Here is an 18,868-nt window from a genome sequence, read left to right on the forward strand (position 1 = left end):
CAGGGAAGTGGTGGATTCCCCAACATTGGACACTTTTAAGATTTGGCTGGACAGGGTGCTGGGCTTTCTTGTCTAGACCATGCTTTTGCCAAGAAGGTTGGACCAGATGATCCTTGATGTCCCTTCCAACCTGGTATTCTGTAATTCTATGATTCTATGACTGACAAATTTAAATGTATAGCTATCATAAATAATTAACGTTATAGGGGTTTCAGATTTTCAGCTTTAAGCACATTGTTCGTCATTCTATAAAATCCAGATAAACATTATGCCTATTAGATTTGTCATGAGACAAGAGGAATCTCATCCATAATATAAATGTCTCCCCTTCCCCCAAACCCTCATGGATCACATCCTTTAAGTGAACTAATTTTTAACCTCAGTTTTAATAAAATAGATTGCAAATCAAGATTAAAAATTACAGCTTCGTTTCAGCTTTTTTAAATGAGCTGCTTCTTTTAAGACAATTGCCAAATCGTTTTTAAGGCTGCCTCTACATATGGAATATGCTCTTTCACTTGCATAGGCTGGACCTGCAACCCCACATTTTCCAGAGCCCTCAAGCAAAATACAGCTGTTACACGTTGTGAAGTGATCACAGACTGAGAGGTGATCAGGATAGTGGCACTGCAAAGTTGGGATACCATTAAGCTACACAAAGTTAATGCCACTGTGAAACAAATACACAGATTAAATAACAGGATGTATGTAAGGCCTAGAGAAATTATTTGTGTAGCAGAAACTACTGAAAATATCACCGTGCACTTGAATAAACATCAAACATTTGCCATCTAATTTCTGCCTTATGTATTGTTTGTTTGAATCTCACAAGTACAAAGTGATCTCTTTCAACTGCATTACAGTCCAATCATTTCTTCCAGTGATCATTCTTATGGCACAACCTCATAGAAATTCTTTTCAACCTTTTTCAACCTCATAGAAATTCTGTTCTGTGTTTTTTTTTCACCCACACTTCCCTGGTAACTAACTACACAGCAGCCCACTCTCACCAGCTCTTTCACTGATGAAATAAAGATCTTGTAATTGCACTACAGCTCCACTTCCTTTGTACTTCTCATTTATGCATCTGAAAACTTTACCGAAATAGTTATCAGCATCTTCAGTTTTACACTGAAGAAAGAAAATATCCATATTTAGACGGTCAGTTTCTCTTGTTTTTACTGATCTATGCCCTTTCTAGATGGACTACACTACCTTACAGGAGTTTTCTATCCTCTGAGTTACTTCTAATACATAAAAACTGAGTACTGTTTTTTTCTTAAATTACCTAAGAACCAATATTCAAAAGCACACATACATCATCTGATTAAACACTGCTTGAGATCAGTGCTAGAATGCTTATTTTAGAATACAGAGGGAACAAAGTTAGACCAAAGAAAAACAGCTGTGAAAATTTTAACCCTATTTTTTTCAATACACTGTCGTGAAAAGACAGGTTATTTCTAAAAACAGGTGAAGTGGGAAAATTCTCTCTTTACTCTCTCTTCCAAAAAAACCCAAACCCAAAATTGTGAAGATAACTGCTTCCAGGCAATTTCTGAAGCTTCATGGAACCTTCCATGAGATACATTATTACAAGGATTATTTCCTTGTAATCCCAGTGCATCCCCACACACTGTTTCACATCCGTCATAGATAAGTCTGAATCACAACACATATCAGCAAAATGACCTACCACAATCTAAAAAGATTATCTTTCATGGGATGTTTGGACTATATCTCAAAAATGTTTAATCATATTGTATATCCAGAATAAACACTGGACTGTACCTTCAAGATATAAGATAGAGGAGATGAAAGGTCCGCTGTAACCAAATGTATAGAGTTCAACGACAGCCAGTCAGTAAATCATGAAATATAAACTTTCATGAGCCATTGAGTACAATTATTTTCAAAGAAATATTTGTGTAAAGTAATACATAGGACTTCTATTTATATATATAGATTTTATTTTTACAGGCTATTTACAGATTCTTTTTCTCATGCTGGGGTGTGTTTGTTTAAACACCCATTTCTCACTAAGATGTTTTAAATCAAAGCTTGTGTCAAAGAAAGATTCAGATCTCACTATACAGCACATGTTTTACTATGTATTACACTCATTTCCATTTCAGCCAGATTAAGGAAGCCCAAGCACACTGCTATTTATAGGGGACATAAATTCAAGAATTTAAAGACCATACTCAACTTATTCATGAGAGCACCTAAAATGGATTTCTGTGATTTCTGTGGTGTCTAAATTCAGAATTGTGTTTCAAACCAGATATTGCCAAAGGGTGCAGTTTCTGGCTCCATATACATTCAATGCAAATGTAACACTCTTAATCAGACTTTGGTCACAATATCTACTGATTTGGTAATAATTCAGTATTTAAAATAAATAAATCCATTCTTCTCTTGGTGAGTCAAAATATAGGGGAGAGGGAGTGTTACAATTTCCAAAATCATTTGGCTTATCTTGTGCCGTGAAATTTTATGGGTCAGATGGTCAGCTGATGAAAACGGAGTTCTAGGACACATTCCACATAATTCAAGACACAAACCTTTGTTCTGTGATTCCTATTTCTTGCACAGCCATGCAAAGCAACTGCTCCCCTGTATCTCTCTCTGAATCCATAGCTATCTGAATCACAGGGTTGTCTTCTATTTTCATAATCAAACTGGAAAAATAAAGAAAAGAAGATATTTGGGTTTATATCAGATGTTTTCTGTGATTTATATTTCCATGCACTACTAGATATTTTAGGCTCCTTTCTTTTTAAAAAATACAGTAAAACATAAAGTAAAATAAGATCTTGGTCAATCCTCAAGTGAAAATGCTACTTCCAGAAAAATAAAACAAAACAACACAAAACAACATGTTAAAACAAGAATTGCAAAAATTTTGAACAAGGTATTCTGACATTAAAGTATTTTTTTCAATTTTTGAGATTATTTTATGAATATCTGTACTTCCAAATATTACAAGGAAAAAAAATGCTTAGCTCTGCTCCCAAAACTTTTAGTGTTCCTCACTGAAATGAAAGGGGCTGAGTACATAATTAGATCTTACATCCCCATGCCATGCCCAGATAGCCGTAAGCATGCAACCAAGGTCACACAGAATGGAGGCTGTACACCACTGTCATTTGACTTTGAAAGCATCACACCAGAAGTCATAAAGAAAAGGCAATAGCATTCATTAACTGGCTGCATTGTGTCTTCTCCTGGGTGCATAGATATGCACTAAAAGACCAGACTGCTGGATTAGGCCCAAGTATATAATAAAGCAAAATTCTGGAAGATTTTGTGCTGTTTTTTCTTCCTTTTTTTTTTTTTTTTTCTTAATAGCTGTTCTGGCTTTTTCTAAATCCATCATCCTTACATGTTGAGATTTCTTCTTTTTAATTTTCATCATCGTTCTGACCAAGCATCTTACAGTCTTTGTCAGACAAAAACAACAACAGTGTGCTAGACAATAAGGTAGAATAAGAACAGGCAGACAGAGAGGATCAAGCCAAAAACTTGAGAATGAAAATCTTGGATATAATGTGAAAAATACGTGATTCATTAAAGCTTTGGAGCTTATTCTGGTAGCAGATGCTTGACTAGAAGCACTGGGAGGCCAATGGTGAGCAATGAAGGACATCATAGAAAATCCACCCTGGTTCATCTCTCGCTTTGGTGTGTATCAAAAACTTTTCTCTGTAAGTGATGGAGCAGTCTCACTGAAATCTGTGTGAGATCAGTGTGTTCTCTTCCATATTATCTTCTGGGCTTGTAAAACACATGTAAACCACAAGCCTTGGAAAAATCAAAATACCAAATGAATTTTTCAGAGAAATCCATTAATTTCTCAGCTACTGAGAATCTACAAATCTGAGATGATCTGCGAAAGTTCAATTCCTGTTAAAAAAATTCATATTCCACTAGGAACTTAAATACTGATTTAAGAAGGCAAATTTCACCTTTAAGTATTGAAAATCCTTGTCTAGAAGGGTGGTTGATCAAAACACTGGACTTTAACCAGTGATTTTGAATGGACTGGAAAAGCAAGTTTTATAGATTCTCTTTCTTCAGAGCTAAATGGCTTGAATAATTTAAAAAGAATTATATAATTTTATTTTATTTTTGGCCAAAGAAATGGCTGTCCTAAGGAGTGACTAATTGTGGGAGTCAGAATGATTACACTCTGGTATTTTTACTGAGATGTGACTTTTTTCTTAAATAATTGTGTCTTTTTGAAAATCAGAGTTCTACAGTAAGGATTTCATAATTTTTAAGCAATAGGGAGGGTCATTCTTATGGACACTAGGCCTGTCTGACTTGGGAGCATAGTTGTAGAACTGCTGGGTTTTTTCCTAAAGATGGACAAATGAAAAAAAGAAAAGAAAGCATGGAAATTTGAAATTTCTATGACCAAGTATGCTCCAAGCATCACTGAAACTGTGTGGGTTTTTTGTCCCTTCAGACTTCAATCTGACTATATTCCAGCAGATTAGTGGTCAGTAGGTTTGCTCCCTAGTGACAGGATAGCACAATGTAATGGATGTATCTTAGAATATGACAGTATTTCCGTATTAGACCTAAAGCTGATTTCACTTGGAAAAAATGGATATTTGCCTTTGGCTTCAACAGATGGTTTCTAGTTCTAGCAATTTTCTTGTGGATACACGCCCACCAGTCTAAAAAACCACACAAGTGCATTACTATCCTCAACTATTTAATGTCTTCCTACTTCAGATGAGATCTATAATTTATAAAGGAATTCAGTTAATTACAGACAATAGGCTCGTGTTTCACATGTCAAATATGTCATAATTTAATTTAGAAGAAATCAACAGTGCTGACGACTGGGTAGACAGGGAAAGGAACTGGGGTGCATGGCATGGCGTGGCAGGAACTGGCACAAGTCCTATGTTTTTTTACTTGTTATATATTGAGTTTTTCTGTCAATTTTGCATGTCAGATCAGTAATTATGTGTCAGAAAGGAACATAAGACTATTCATCTGCAGGATATGCATGATCACCGACGATATAAACATGCCAGAGAAACAGAATGTATTGACAGTGGCATATCACTGGAATTCTTCTACTTTTAATTTAGTAATCATTAAATCACATTCAACAGTTCATTAAATAGAGGCAAACTTAACTTATAGCTGTTAATAGGAAATCATGTATCTTTGTGTGTACAGAGGCATGTTTTTAAAGTATAAATGGAACTTGAAGAAAAAGATACGATTGTGGTTATTGCATAATACGTTTATTCTGAGATAGTTCATTTTAGCATAAAAACAATTACCAGTGGAATGTTTTATTTATTAGAGATAGAACAGCAAAAATTGTATTCACAATGCAAATATTTATAGTATGATGTACTATGATATAATGTGTTTCATTTCTACTTTACATTAAATAGGTTTCCTTCAAATTTGTGTCATGCTATTACCAGAGACCTTTGGTCATTGTGAACCCTTCAGACATTATTTATAAATATTCATATGCAAATATTCATTATGAGGTAAAAAATTTTATATTTCTCTAGTTCCGAGCATGATGCGACATTACTGTTAATGCAAGTGGCAATATACTAAGCAAAATGTAATGCAGGGAAAGTTTGAGAAGTAATATCTCAATGCAGCATGCAATGGCACAGTCTTTTGTACATATTTGCATTATCCAAATTGTTTGCAAATAGAATAAAGCAGAGCTAAGCTTAATTTAATTATCCCTTAATTTCTCAGGAAGCTCACTGAACACCTAATTTAGCTTACTGAAGCTCTACTTCTGCTTCTCATTCTCCACCTACTTCAAATGCAGAAGATTCCCCAAAGCAGATATATCAAAATGGATTCATCTCACATTTCATTCCAGAGGAAACATAATTTCACCTGGGATTTGCTGTGATGTAGATTCCCAAGCTACTTGACCTGACTGAAACCCAACCCTTCAGTCAATATGAATTGCAGTGTCTCTGTTTACTTCAGTGAAACAAAGCAGGGGCTCTAGCCTGGAGATCTCTGTGCTGCCTAGTACTGCAAAGACTGTTTTCCTGTTAGCTGCTACCCTCTTGCTAACTTAATCAGAGGGAGGGGAAGATATATGGAAAGAAATGAAAAGTCTTTATTCTTTTGCAATGTTTGATGTCCTGTTACTCACATAGCCGCCTTTGCAGATTGAAGCCTGAATGGTATGTAAAAATGTCATTGGTCTTATCAGTGAGTATTTTCTCTGTTAGCAGATATAAAGTGAGCACACATTCTACTTTTACTCTGATGTACTGACTTGCCTTAAGATTTTATTCCTTGAAATTCGGCTACATCAACAGAAGGAGCTGAAAAGGGTTAGACAGGACATATAAACAAAGCTGTGTCTTCTTGCCAGGGCTGCCAAAGAGAACTGTGCTTCTTGTGCATCGTTCCAGTCTTCCTCTGGTTTGACGTGAAAGGGTACTGTCAGGAGAGTTTCATTTGACAGCGATGCCATGAATGGCACAGAGCATACATTTCTTTCTTACCTGTTCCTAATGTTGCAGCATCTTCCTTTTGTGTTCCAGGTTTCACAGCTGTGCTGACTGGAAAAGCAGTGCATTAAAAAAAGAAAAAAAAAATGCCTAAAATGTAATGCTTGTCAAAAGAAACGGAAGCCAAACCAAATAAAATCTATAGAAGAGTGGTTATTAAGACAATAAAAGAAATAAAATTCCCCACTTTATCTCTTAAGATGAACACTTTAAATCCAGGTTATATTTATGCTTTGCTGATAGGATTTAGAGGCACAGGGCAATTATTTTATATCATTTCAGATTCTGCTGACTGCAAACTGTTGCATATATGACCTTCAGTTAAACACAGCAAGATCAGTGAGTTTTGACCTTGTGATATTAAATTAGTTTCCCTGTCCAGATCTGGTCACAGATAATATGCCCTCTTGCACTTCTTTGTCCCTTAACTATTAAAGACCATTTCTGCTTTTTCTTTTGACTCAGTAGATAGGGGATCTGTGTTTTTATGCGAGAGTCCTGCCCTCTATATCACCTGAGCTGCTAACAGAGCATGAGTTTAAATATAGTTGGCCATGCATGCATAATGTCGTTGCTTCTAGCTGAGCCAGGTTTGTGGGTGGTGACCAGTCATAAATGTGATGGCAGTATATCAGTGCTGCTAAGACCTGCTTTACGCTAAGGAAATATTTTCACTGTCTTCCAGTGAACAATTTTCTACCTCTGTGAGAGGTAGAAAAGAGCAGGTGGCCTTCACTGTCTCTCAGGCGTAGAAAACTTTTAGTACTGGTGTCCTACTAAAAAGACATTCCTAATCTCATGTCTTCCAAAACTCTTTGGTCTCTGATGTCCTGACTACCTAGGTATTGTGAAACTTGTACAATGACTGAACAAGTGAGCCCATTGGGTGAGGGGGTAGGATTTGCAGCAGCATCCAAGATCCTTAGATCTGGGATGAAGGAAGTGGGACCAATGCTGAGATTCACAGCAGCAGTGAGGATAAGAACTGGGAAGACAACAGCATGGGAACGGAGAAGAACTAGCATTGTATCCCTTGCAGGACTGAAGTGCCTATCTCAAGGAGACTGTCTATTTTTCTGTCAATAAAGGCACATTTGCTTATCAGGGGTTTAATTCCTGACACTCACTCCAAAGTTTATGCCTTTATCCTCAGGCTTCCTCTTCACAGGAGGAATGGGAGCTGCCTGCTGACTTTTTTTGTGAGTAGAGATCATAGTGGTTAGGGCACTTCCCTGGAAATGGAGGCGCTGAGACTTATGACCATGTCAGTCTGAAAGCATGTAATTTACATAATCTTCATGATGTGGGCAAGTACCTCAGCCACCATGGGACAGGGAGCTGCAGTGGGGCTGCTCTGCAAGGGAAAGTGGGCCTGGAGCTGAGAGGCAACAAAGCAGGCAGGGCAGTGGCCCTCAGACAAAGGGTCCGTCCCATGGTACCTGAGCAAGAGGAGCACAGTAGGTCTGGTGATGGCAACCAAGAACTTCCAATGGCCCTGATTGCCAGACAAGCATGTGGTGGTGGAGCAGGTCTGTGGTGATGGGAAGGCAAGTCAACAGCAGGTCAGCATGGCATAAGGCTGGGCACAGGCTGTAGCATGGGCAAGGATTGTGAGCCAGGTCTGAGTCCAAATGCAGCTCTTGAGCCCAGGGGAAGCCCCCAGTGAGTCTTCTGGATCTTTCTCGCACAATTCTTTCCCAGCAGCTGGACCCAAGGTTTCAGCCATGATGTGCCAGAGCTGGTCTTGAGCACCCACAGCCAAAATGTTGGAGCTGGAAAGAGTCTGCAGAACCTGTTTGTGCATGCAGGTTTTTGGGAATGACTTGGTACAAACAGTCACTACCCATTCTGTTCTGCCTCTCTGCAGCTAAAACTTAAAAAAATAAAATAAAAAATCATGGGACAAGGAGAAAAACAAACTGATCCTGACATCATAAGCTTGAGACACTCAGCAAACAATGCCTGGAGGTGCAGTTCCAGCTCCTCTTAGGACACTTTACAGATTTTATATGGCCACTCAGTGGAGAAAACTAAAAGTTAATCAAGGATTTGGGACGCCTGCTGCCTTTCCTGTCTGAGCTGGATTCCAGGACAAACCCTGTTAAAAACCCTAACCACTAAGGTTTGATATGAAAAGTCTATGCATTGTCATCCCTACCCATCCTGGTTTGCACTCAGGAGAGGAAGAGGTGAGGAATCCTCCATTGCTAACAGGGGAGGCATCTAGAGAGCCAACTAGCAAAACGCTGGCCCTACAGGCATAGACGGTAGCACACCTGAGCAGGTCAGTAGGGGACTTCCTGGAGCATCCTCCTCAACTTAAGCAGCTAAATTCTGCCTATGTGACACTTTGTAGGGTTGCAGCCCTTCTTGAGAAAACTTGCTGCGAACTCAAGCACACATAAATCTCTCAGTGTCCTTGGTTGCTCAAGGCCAGTTCAACACTTGGAACAATCATGTTTCACTGAGTGTGGGGGGGTCAGGTCCCCATCTACTCAGCAAAGATAGCGTTAGAGTTGACTGCTGCTTAAGTCTGATTCTTCTTTCAGGCCTTTAACTAGACCTTTACTTAAGTAAAATGTTTGTCTGATGTGTTCAGGTGTTTGCTTTTTGGCCTGCCTTCACATTTCATCCCTTTCTTCTAAGTTAACATGCAAAGTAATAATCGTGTTTCTGATTTCCAGGTATTGCTTTCTTTTGATGTCTCACATGACTGCTTGTATTTATGTCTTCTGTGTGTAACAGCATTGATTCACTGTGTTTCAGGTCCCACTACAGATCAATATGACACACTATCTTTCCTTGAAAGACCTGTCTGTGAATTGACACACAGTGGAAAACGATGAGATGTTTACAGACTTAATGACATTTAAAAGAGCAAACAGCTGCATGTGTAATCGTGCAGCTACCACATCATTAACTAGACTAAAAATACCTGTTTTAAAGTTCATTTGTACCAAAGAATAAATATTTTTATTAACACACAATTGGCCAAACCATCAGACTGAAAGCCAAATCAGTGCCAAGAAATCACTTTGTTATAGTTACTAAACACTCCACAGAGATGCAGTTTAAATTTAAAACACCTAACTCCTAAGCCAGAGTAAATTTGTTACTAATGGAAGATTCTATTTTTTTTTTTCCCAAATGTTCAGAAAAGTTCTTATCTGAACAACCTTCAATCCTTCTGATATCCAGTAAGTGCAGAATCTTTTTCTTCTCCCAATTAAATTGCTTTGTTTCAAAAGCCTGTTCTGAAGCTTGGTCCCACAGGTGTTTGACCATGGTTTTCTGGGAAATCTGCTCTGCGTCCTCTGTGGCACCTGTGTTTGGTGTTGTGATTCAAAATAATTCTAATTCTGGAAAGATTGATTACCCCCATGAAAGAGTTCTGGTGCCTTCACACCCCACTCTGGCAACCATCAATTCACCAGTATTGTAAGACTGGAGAGTGCTTTTTGTTTTGCTTCACTAAATGTTAACGCTAAACTGCCAAATTAATTTCTTAAAGGCAAATATAAAAATCTCATGCCATGAGCAAACTATTGAGTTAACAGCTTTTTGCAAGCCTAATTTGGAAAGAATACAGATTTTAGGGACTAATTCATGTGTCCATGGGATGTTTTACTCAATACAAAAAGCCAACATATGTCTATACATAAAAGATTTATCCCTAACATAAACGTGGCAATTCTAAGGGTTTTTATGTAGATTATGTTTATATACAGGGGCATATTTTGTGAGAAGCAGACCCCAAAAAGACCCTCTAGCCTCAATTGTAACAAAATTAAAATAACAGACATATATACTATTTTTAGATACGTTCCTTGAATGGTGTGCTTTAGTTTGTAATATTCATTTCCAGTACTGAAAATTAATTAATCACAGTTTTTAACTAAATAAGTTAGTTGCTACTCATGATTTGCAAAAGTCTGGGCCAGCCAAAATACTTATTCATGGCAATTAGAGATGGAAAAGACATGTTAAAGAATGTCTTTATTTAAATTAAATATAATATTAAATCAAATCCACCTTCACATAGGAAAAGTACCATGTATAAATAATTATTGAATTTAAGATGATTAGGAAACTCATATGCTGCTATTCTGATATCTTATATATACTCTGTGTGTGTGCACGTGCGCATGGAAATACACTGTGAAAGAGAACACATGATTACACATTGCTTTCACTATTTTTATGTATCCAAGTTAAATATTAATATGAATTGTACATTCATCAGTCAGGAGTGATTTAAGCTTTTGCCCCGATGGATTGTCTGGAAGGGCGTTCAGTATGATTTTCATGATCATTTTTTATGTTGTTTATGATATTACTGTTATCAAATCTGTGCTTCTCAAAAGGTACTGCATGACAAGGTCATGCAGAAATTTCAGACAATTTCTGAAAATTATATTCTAGATCTAGAAGTAGGAGAGGAAACAGGGATGTACACAAAATGGAAGCAGTAACAGGCAAAGACCAAAAGGTTTTTAGGAATCTTAGAAAATAATTCTGGTAATAGGAACTCTTTATAACTGGCTTCCTGGCACTCTTACACGTGCTGATATAAGCAGAAAATGGTGAGGGTCCTGGATAACAGCCTGCCACCTACCCACTCGAGGACCTGCTTCATGGTACTGCATGTCAGCTGCTCCATGGTCCACTCAGTCCTAACTAGAAATACACCTCCCCATAGCTATAAATGTATGATTACAGCTGTAGTGATGCTGAAATGACTAGACAAGTCAGTTTATGAACAAACTAGTAGTTTCTGAAAAATGACAGTTCCCTCATGATCACACTTCTCCTGCCACCGCACTATATTATGCTTTCAACTACTGTCAGTAATACTAATTGTTCTCTTCCTATAGAAAAATTAGTCATATTAATTACATGACAAACAGAGGTCTAAAGCAGCACAAAGGAGTGATTCACAGTATTCCTCTCATTTTTCAATTTGTTCTATCCAGCCACCCTCTACAATACAGGAATTAGTAAACATAGGGCTTCTATACCCCTATCTATAAGGATAATGATTAGTATACATAGGGCTTCTATGCTCCTATCTATATTGCTTTGATTTCTTCATTAGCCTATGATTTGGTTCAAGAGTGCCGTCAGGAAGCATAATGACACTTTTAGATCTTGACTGGTTGCTTGCTAATCAAGCTGCCTACTGTCTATGAAGAACTGTTCTTGGCAGCAGGCTTCAAAGAAGTCAAGGTGCAGAACTGCTTGATTTCTCGTAAGAGGTGCAGAACTATGCAAGCAGATACCCTGAAATGATCCAATGCGTGATCAAGAATGTTATCTTGGAGCTGATTTTCAATAAAGCCTTAACAGGTGGAATAAATCTTGAACTAGTCCTAGAATCTAGGGTCAGGTCATTAACTTTCAATGTATATTAAATCATTAATACAATCGCTGAATACAATCTCTGCATATGAGAAAGAAACCACCGGATAGAATAGCAGTTATCAACAACCTGCTGCCAAGATATGAAGGCTTCTGTTGTTTCAGCACTTGTGATCTCTGATGCCTTGCAATAATTTCTGTTGCTTTTGAACCTGAAATTTCAAGTGGTTGGCAGCTGGAAAGAACCTCACAGTTTTGTTTGTTTTACAACAGTCTGCCCCAGGCAAAACGCTTTCATATTGACAAGACCCCACTTTACAAGATATATTATACTAAAATATGTTTGGCAAGCTTTGTAAACAGAAAAAAAGGCTCTTGTCAGAGACAAGAGGAAGAAAATCCATCTAAAAGGATACTGTATCCCATGGCAGGGAAGAACTACCATGCATGTATTACATAGGATAGATGTTAAAATTAAGCACTGGCTGTGTAGTTATCTACAACAGAGAGAAAGATGCCCTTAAAAGGAGTGAATCATTTCTTCCTAAAATGGACACTGAAAGTAGGCAGAGTAATGTACTTCTACTTCCTATAGACAGTAAAGGCAGTCTAGGTAAGATGGTCAGATGTAGATATTTACATTTTCAGCTGTGCATGTGTAAAGTCAAACAAGAGGTATCCCATCTACAGGATCACATGAAGTTTGTCATGTTACCTAAACCGATAAAGACAGATGTATCACATTGAGTGCAAAAGGTAAATGAAATTGTTAAAAGTAGAAAAGCATGGGTATTAGAAGAGCTAGGACAGATATGCAGACTCAAGGCAGATGGGATAACCACCATGTTCATTGTTCTATAAAAACCACAAGTAAAAATCTAGTGACTTAAATGATGGAGGCTGACATTTTCAAAGGAGCTTCAAGGCTCCTTGTAGATTCCTAGATTTTATGGCAGTGTTACATGAAGGCATGTCTAATCTTACCTTACCAATAATGGAGATTGGTACCTAAGTCCCCTAGCATGGCATTTTCAAAGGAGCTTAAATCAGTACAGTAGCAGAGAGCAGCAGAAGACATTTCTAATCAACATTCTACCACTGTTTTTTTAAGAGGCATTTCCTAGAAAAATTGCCTTTGCACAAAGCCTGAACCAAAGCCTACTCCAATCAGTTGTGCAGGGGTACTCGTCATTTTGGAGTTTCAGTTTCATAAAAGTGAAAGACTTGAGTATCTTTAATGTATTTCTTCACCTATATGAAATACTTCTCTTCAACCAACACAAAATACGTTTAGGCACAGATTCAACAGGGCATTTTACTCTTAGCATTGTTACCATTAATTTCAATGCCTAAAATACAACCTTATCGAAAATGTCAAAGGATTTAGGGCTGTAAACACTGTTGGCCTCTAGTCCTCATACAGTTCATTATATTTGTAATATATAAAATACTTCAAATAAATGCACCATGAAGTTTTACCTACCTAATTTGAAAGGGAAGCAAGACTGCAAATCCTGCTGATTCTGCTTCAGGAAGGGTCAGCTCCCTGAAAGCCCTCACATCTCTGAGACTGGTACAATCTGGTGCTTTATAAAAGCAGAATATTTGTTCTTCCAAAGTGGTGCTTAAGCCCAAGATACTGCTGCCAGAATTTCACAATATTTAGAAAGAGTTTAATTCAAAGGCAGGATTTTTTTTTAATGTGATTTCCCACCAATGGGAGAAATCTCAGCAGGGGACAGGGAAGACAACACCTCCAGGAATGAAATTTCTTGAGTAGAAGAGTGAGTTGCAGTAAGGTTAAGCAAACCAAGAACTGCATTAGAAATCCTAAAACTTAAGGCATCTGATTCCTTCTTCTTTCCTTCTACCCTTCACCCAACTTTCCACTGGCACATGCTACAGATATTTAGCTTGCTTCTGAGAGTTAAAGTTCAGGGGGTGAGGAGAAGGAAATCCATTCACAAAGCTACAGATCAAAGCCTGAAATTTCATGACATACAGTCATCTTATCAGAGATCGCTGACTCCATTTTTAAAGCATGCAGACAGTCCGTGGGCTTTCTGGCTCTCACTTATACACATATTTCTAAGTGAGTGAAGTCAATCCTTAGAGATTTTTCATGAGTCATTCCCCATCTAAATATTCCTTCTTGGTGCTAGGCTGATTCATAATAAGGGAATCAGGACTTCGGTTTCTTAAAGTTGATCTATGTGTCTTCTAGGCCTTTATTTTAAAAAGGTTGATTTAAGTCAGTGCATAAAAACCTTACTAAATTATAGAAACAGTTTTGCCTCACAGCTGTAACTGCTGGCCGATCTAATCTATAGATTACTCAAAAGAGCTTTGAATCACCACCTGGTTGGTTCTGCTTTGTATGATTTTAAAACTACTTTTGTAAGAATAGATCTGTATAGACATATGCAACTGCTAAAAAACAAAAATAGAACAGTTTTACTAAGGGATTAATACTGCATCTAATGTTCCGGGACTTTTCTGAATTTATTGCCATCAGAATTCTGTAACATCAAGCTATTCCTTTAGCATGTGCTTGCTCCCATTATGATTACATGTAAAGTTACATGGTCTTTTCAAACCCTGTTTTTTTCAAGTTCCAGGAAAAATTTCACACGCAGGATGGAATTGCCTACAGACGTGTACTTTTAGAATAGCTATGCACAGTAATATTATATAAACCTCAGTTAAATGAAATATTCCTTCTAGCTTTATACTGGACACTTGCAGATGTTGTGTGGATAGGTTATGCAGACATATGATTTGAAAGATCATCCTACACTTATGGCCTCCCCTATCATTGCTTTTTTGCCCTGTTGAATTTAGAAAAACTCTTGCTAATGTCTCATCAAACAGCAGGACACTTAAAATTGTTGTGGTGCGTTTTATTCACAGGGTTGTTAGTATGGAAACAGGCCTTATTTCCTCTATGTTTTATATGATAAACCTGCATTTGGGGATCCCTGGCTGTTGCAGACTATTTTTAAAAGATCCATAAAAGGTCATTAAGAAGCAAGCTCAGTGTCAGTATGTTTACATCTGCTTTAAAAGGAGGGAAGTGTGGGGGTCTAGAAATTTAATGTAGCTAAAACCCAATCAAAGTTCTAAGTCTACACGCTGCCGATATATACACAGAGCTGTATATCACTGTTTTTAATGGTATGTTAATGGATGGTAAGTAAGAAGACAACCCAGAGACAGCTGTCAGAATGAGGACTGGTAGAAGGAAATGTTCAGGCCACCAAAGACCAATGGCCAGATCCATGAAAGGACAGATGGAAGGACTGTGTATCTAAGTCATGTACCTCTGTGCGGGTAGAAATACTTCATCTGGCAGGGCAAATTAGCCCATGTAGAACTAAGGGCTACAGCTGCCAGAGTTCTTGTTCATGAACTATGCTGCACTGTACCATGCACTACAGACATGACCTAAGTCTGCACACCACCTCTGTGATATAAAAGGCACCTCAGTTAACAGCAAGATTTCCGGTGTGCATACAGCTATATCTTTCTGTTCGCTCAGTCTTATCTTTTCTAGGAAGACAAATAGCGTAAGCTTAGAATTTTTTTTTTTTTAACAAAATGGCTTGCAAAGATTTCCACAAAGCTTCGGCAGATCTTTAATGCTGCTATTAACAGGCAGAGTTTCTTGGTTTGAAAAAATTATTTGCTGCTTTCTAAAAGCACTCTCTCTTGTTTTGCTAGAGTTCTTTTGATCTATGTATCTCATATCCAGTTCAGTACACCAAAGCTAAAGGTTTCAGAGGAGATAGCAATGTCCCTGCACTCTGTAGGTTCTGTTTACTAAATAAGGAACAAAAAGCAGAGGAAGCTTTGCCAAAGCCAGCTCTGTCTGGGTTCTGATCTTAATTGAATTCACAAAATTTAAGGAAACTCCTTCAGCTCTGGAGACAAAATCCTGAAGCATCAATACAAAATACTGGTTCTGGTCTCAAAAGAAAAATATGCTCGCCATAGAAGATTACAGGTACTGAGTTCAGAATCAAAAAGTCCATAAAGCAATTTTCGGACAAACTGCACAGTGACTGCTTTAAACTCCAGCCTAAAGCATTCACCCAGAACTGAAGGGAAGGTGCAACACTTATTATTTTACAGTTTTTGAGGGACTTTAATTAGGTAGAAGAAGGTGTGGATTTTGCAAGGCACAGTGTTATCTTCATAAGATAACTGCCTTCTGTTATCTCTTTAGAGTGTCATTACGGTGACAGGATAGATAAGCTATTAGAAATAACATTTTCTTATTGTTCAGCAACATGGTTGGAATTCCTAAGTTAAGCAGGCATTTATAAGGTAGCTGCATATAGGATGATTTTGGGTAGAAAAAACATAAGAGGTTTGATTCACAATGCTGCCTAAACCGGGGCTGAAGTGGAATTTAGAAGTGCTAATCCAAGCATTAGATTCTCTAACACCACAGATACTCTTTTTTTATCCAGCAAAATTCCCTAAAGTTCTTCCCAAAAAACTCTCCCAGCCAGTTCAACAACTGGCTCAAGCCCTCACTGGGTGTCCTGTTTAGGTCCTCTTTCATTTTTAACCCCTGAAAGGTGCAAACCAGTAAGCAAAATTAGAATTTACCCCCACCTTTTTACAAATATCTAATCTGCAAAAACACATTGTTTAAGTATAGCAATGGTTATGTGCTGCTCCTGCACAATTTCCCAGTGGTTACAGTAACTCTCTCCAGATGCAGAAGGCTCAGGTTCAATAACCTCCTCTGCCTGTGGGAGCACCAGAGTTACAGTTCATTGAATCATAGAATCATTTAAGTTGGAAAAGACTGTTAAGATCATTGAGTCCAACCGTTAACCTAGCACTGCCAAGTCCACCACTAAACCATGTCCCTAAACACCACATCTACATGTCTTTTAAATACCTCCAGGGATGGTGACTCAACCACTTCCATGGGCAGCCTGGTCCAGTGCTTGGCAACCCTTTCGGTGAATAAATTTTTCCTAATATCTAATCTAAACCTCCCCTGGCGCAACTTGAGGCTATTTCTTCTCATCCTATCACTTGTTGCTTTGGAGAAGAGACTGACACTCACTCCTTTCAGGTGGTTGTAGAGAGCAATGAGGTCTCCCCTCAGCCTCCTTTTCTCCAGGCTAAACAACCCCAGGTCCCTCAGCCACTCCTCATAAGACTTCTTCTCCAGACCCCTCACCAGCTTCATTGCTCTTCTTTGGACTTCATTGCTCTTCTTTCCCACCTCCTAGAAATGGGAAGTACCGGAAAGGTGACTCTGTTCTGATGCGGAGGCTTCTTTCCCTTTTCTAATGAAGCCCCTGCCTTGTGAGTAGCAGAAGTAAAGATTTATTGGCCTGGACATAAGGAGTGAGTGGGACCTTAGTTTTCTAGGAAGGTGAGTAGGACACTACTACACCAGAGAAGGGAAACATGAGTTCTAGTCCCTGTTAAACAGACCAATTTTGCGTATTTCGTATTAATAAAAAACAGGATAAGATTAATAGACCTTTCCCTAGCTATAAGCAGGACTACTGCTTTCAAGGAATTTTAAGATGTACAGTATTTCTCCTCATGAGATTCAAAGCCTTTCATATCCTGCAGTTCCACTCATGCTGTATAGCAGCATAGAGCATACAGTGATTTCTTGAGAGACATTTCTACTCATTTTGGAAAAAAACAGTTATGCTGATCATTTGTTACTTTGTTTGACCTGAGAACTCGTTTGTCCCTTGGGGGCAAAGCAGATGGAAATGTAAACAAAATCTGAAACACCTCATCAACAAAGCACACCCAGATGCATACCTGCAACAAATACAGCAAATGCTTTAGACCATCTAATTTAGCTGCTCTATTTGTTACTGCCTGCTCACTCACCCATCCTTCTGGAAATGTGAAAGGGCTCATTTTTCTTCTCTATGGTCCCCTGCTTCATGGGCTGAAGTATGACTGACAGTCATTGGGGGTTGGTTCTGTGTATTACATCCCCTTTCTGTTTCTTGCTATTGCTTATAGCAATACAAAACTGAAGAAGATAAAGCACTGAGTCATTAGAAGCAGATCCTGCCAGCCATTTCGTACCTGAGCAGTAGTTCTTGTGTGTGTTGTACCATTCACTACAAAAGCAGTATTTGTGGTGCCTGTTTATGCGAGAGGTTGTTTCCAGATAATATTTTAACTGTTTAGGCTGCTTTACAGAAGAAACAAGGTTTAGGCAATCATCCCATTTTAATATGGATGTGCCTGTGTGTCTACACTTTCTAATTACTTCTGTTCACCTTCAGCCAAAACTGACACTGTGGGAAAGGTCTCACAGTTCCTGCAAGTTTCATGAGCACAGAAAACTGTATAGAAAAGCACTATGTATACCTTGGCAGAGAGAAAGGTGCAGCTGGAGGTCTCTCCTTGTCCTACATTGATCACATGGATCCCAAGCTCTCTGAACAGGTTAATTCTGGGTGCTGATAGTATTAGACAGCCACAAAGCCAAACACTGCACATAAATATGTAACAAGTAAAGCTTCGGTAATTCTACTGCTCATGTAAAGGCTTGTTAATCTTTTTTTCTAAAGTCTTATCCAAACTAAGGAAATTAAATACTACCTAATTATCATTAATATAGTCCTTGGCTAACATTGGCATTAGCAGTATTTAAAGAAACAAGAGGAGTAACAAACATTAGCTAATAGTTTTGAAATATGTCTTATTTTCCTAATCAAGACAAAGCCTAAATAAATTATATCCCATCCTTTACAGGGACTAGTACAACGCCCTCAGTTCTATAGCAGTCCTAAAGGAGGTCATTTTCAGCCAAACTGGAGCAAGTAGTATAGAGAGGTAGATTTCTCCTAGTGTTTAGGCTTCTTTGGGGATATTAATAACTTGAATGACAATACAGTCTATTTCTACATTAGAGGATACAAGCATTTTGCACCAAAAATATGCTATTTGGCAGATCTGTTAACTATGAGTCAGCCAGACTA

The sequence above is a fragment of the Pygoscelis adeliae genome, unplaced genomic scaffold, assembly GCF_000699105.1.
Source record: "Pygoscelis adeliae isolate BGI_AS28 unplaced genomic scaffold, ASM69910v1 Scaffold32, whole genome shotgun sequence".
NCBI lineage: Eukaryota > Metazoa > Chordata > Aves > Sphenisciformes > Spheniscidae > Pygoscelis > Pygoscelis adeliae.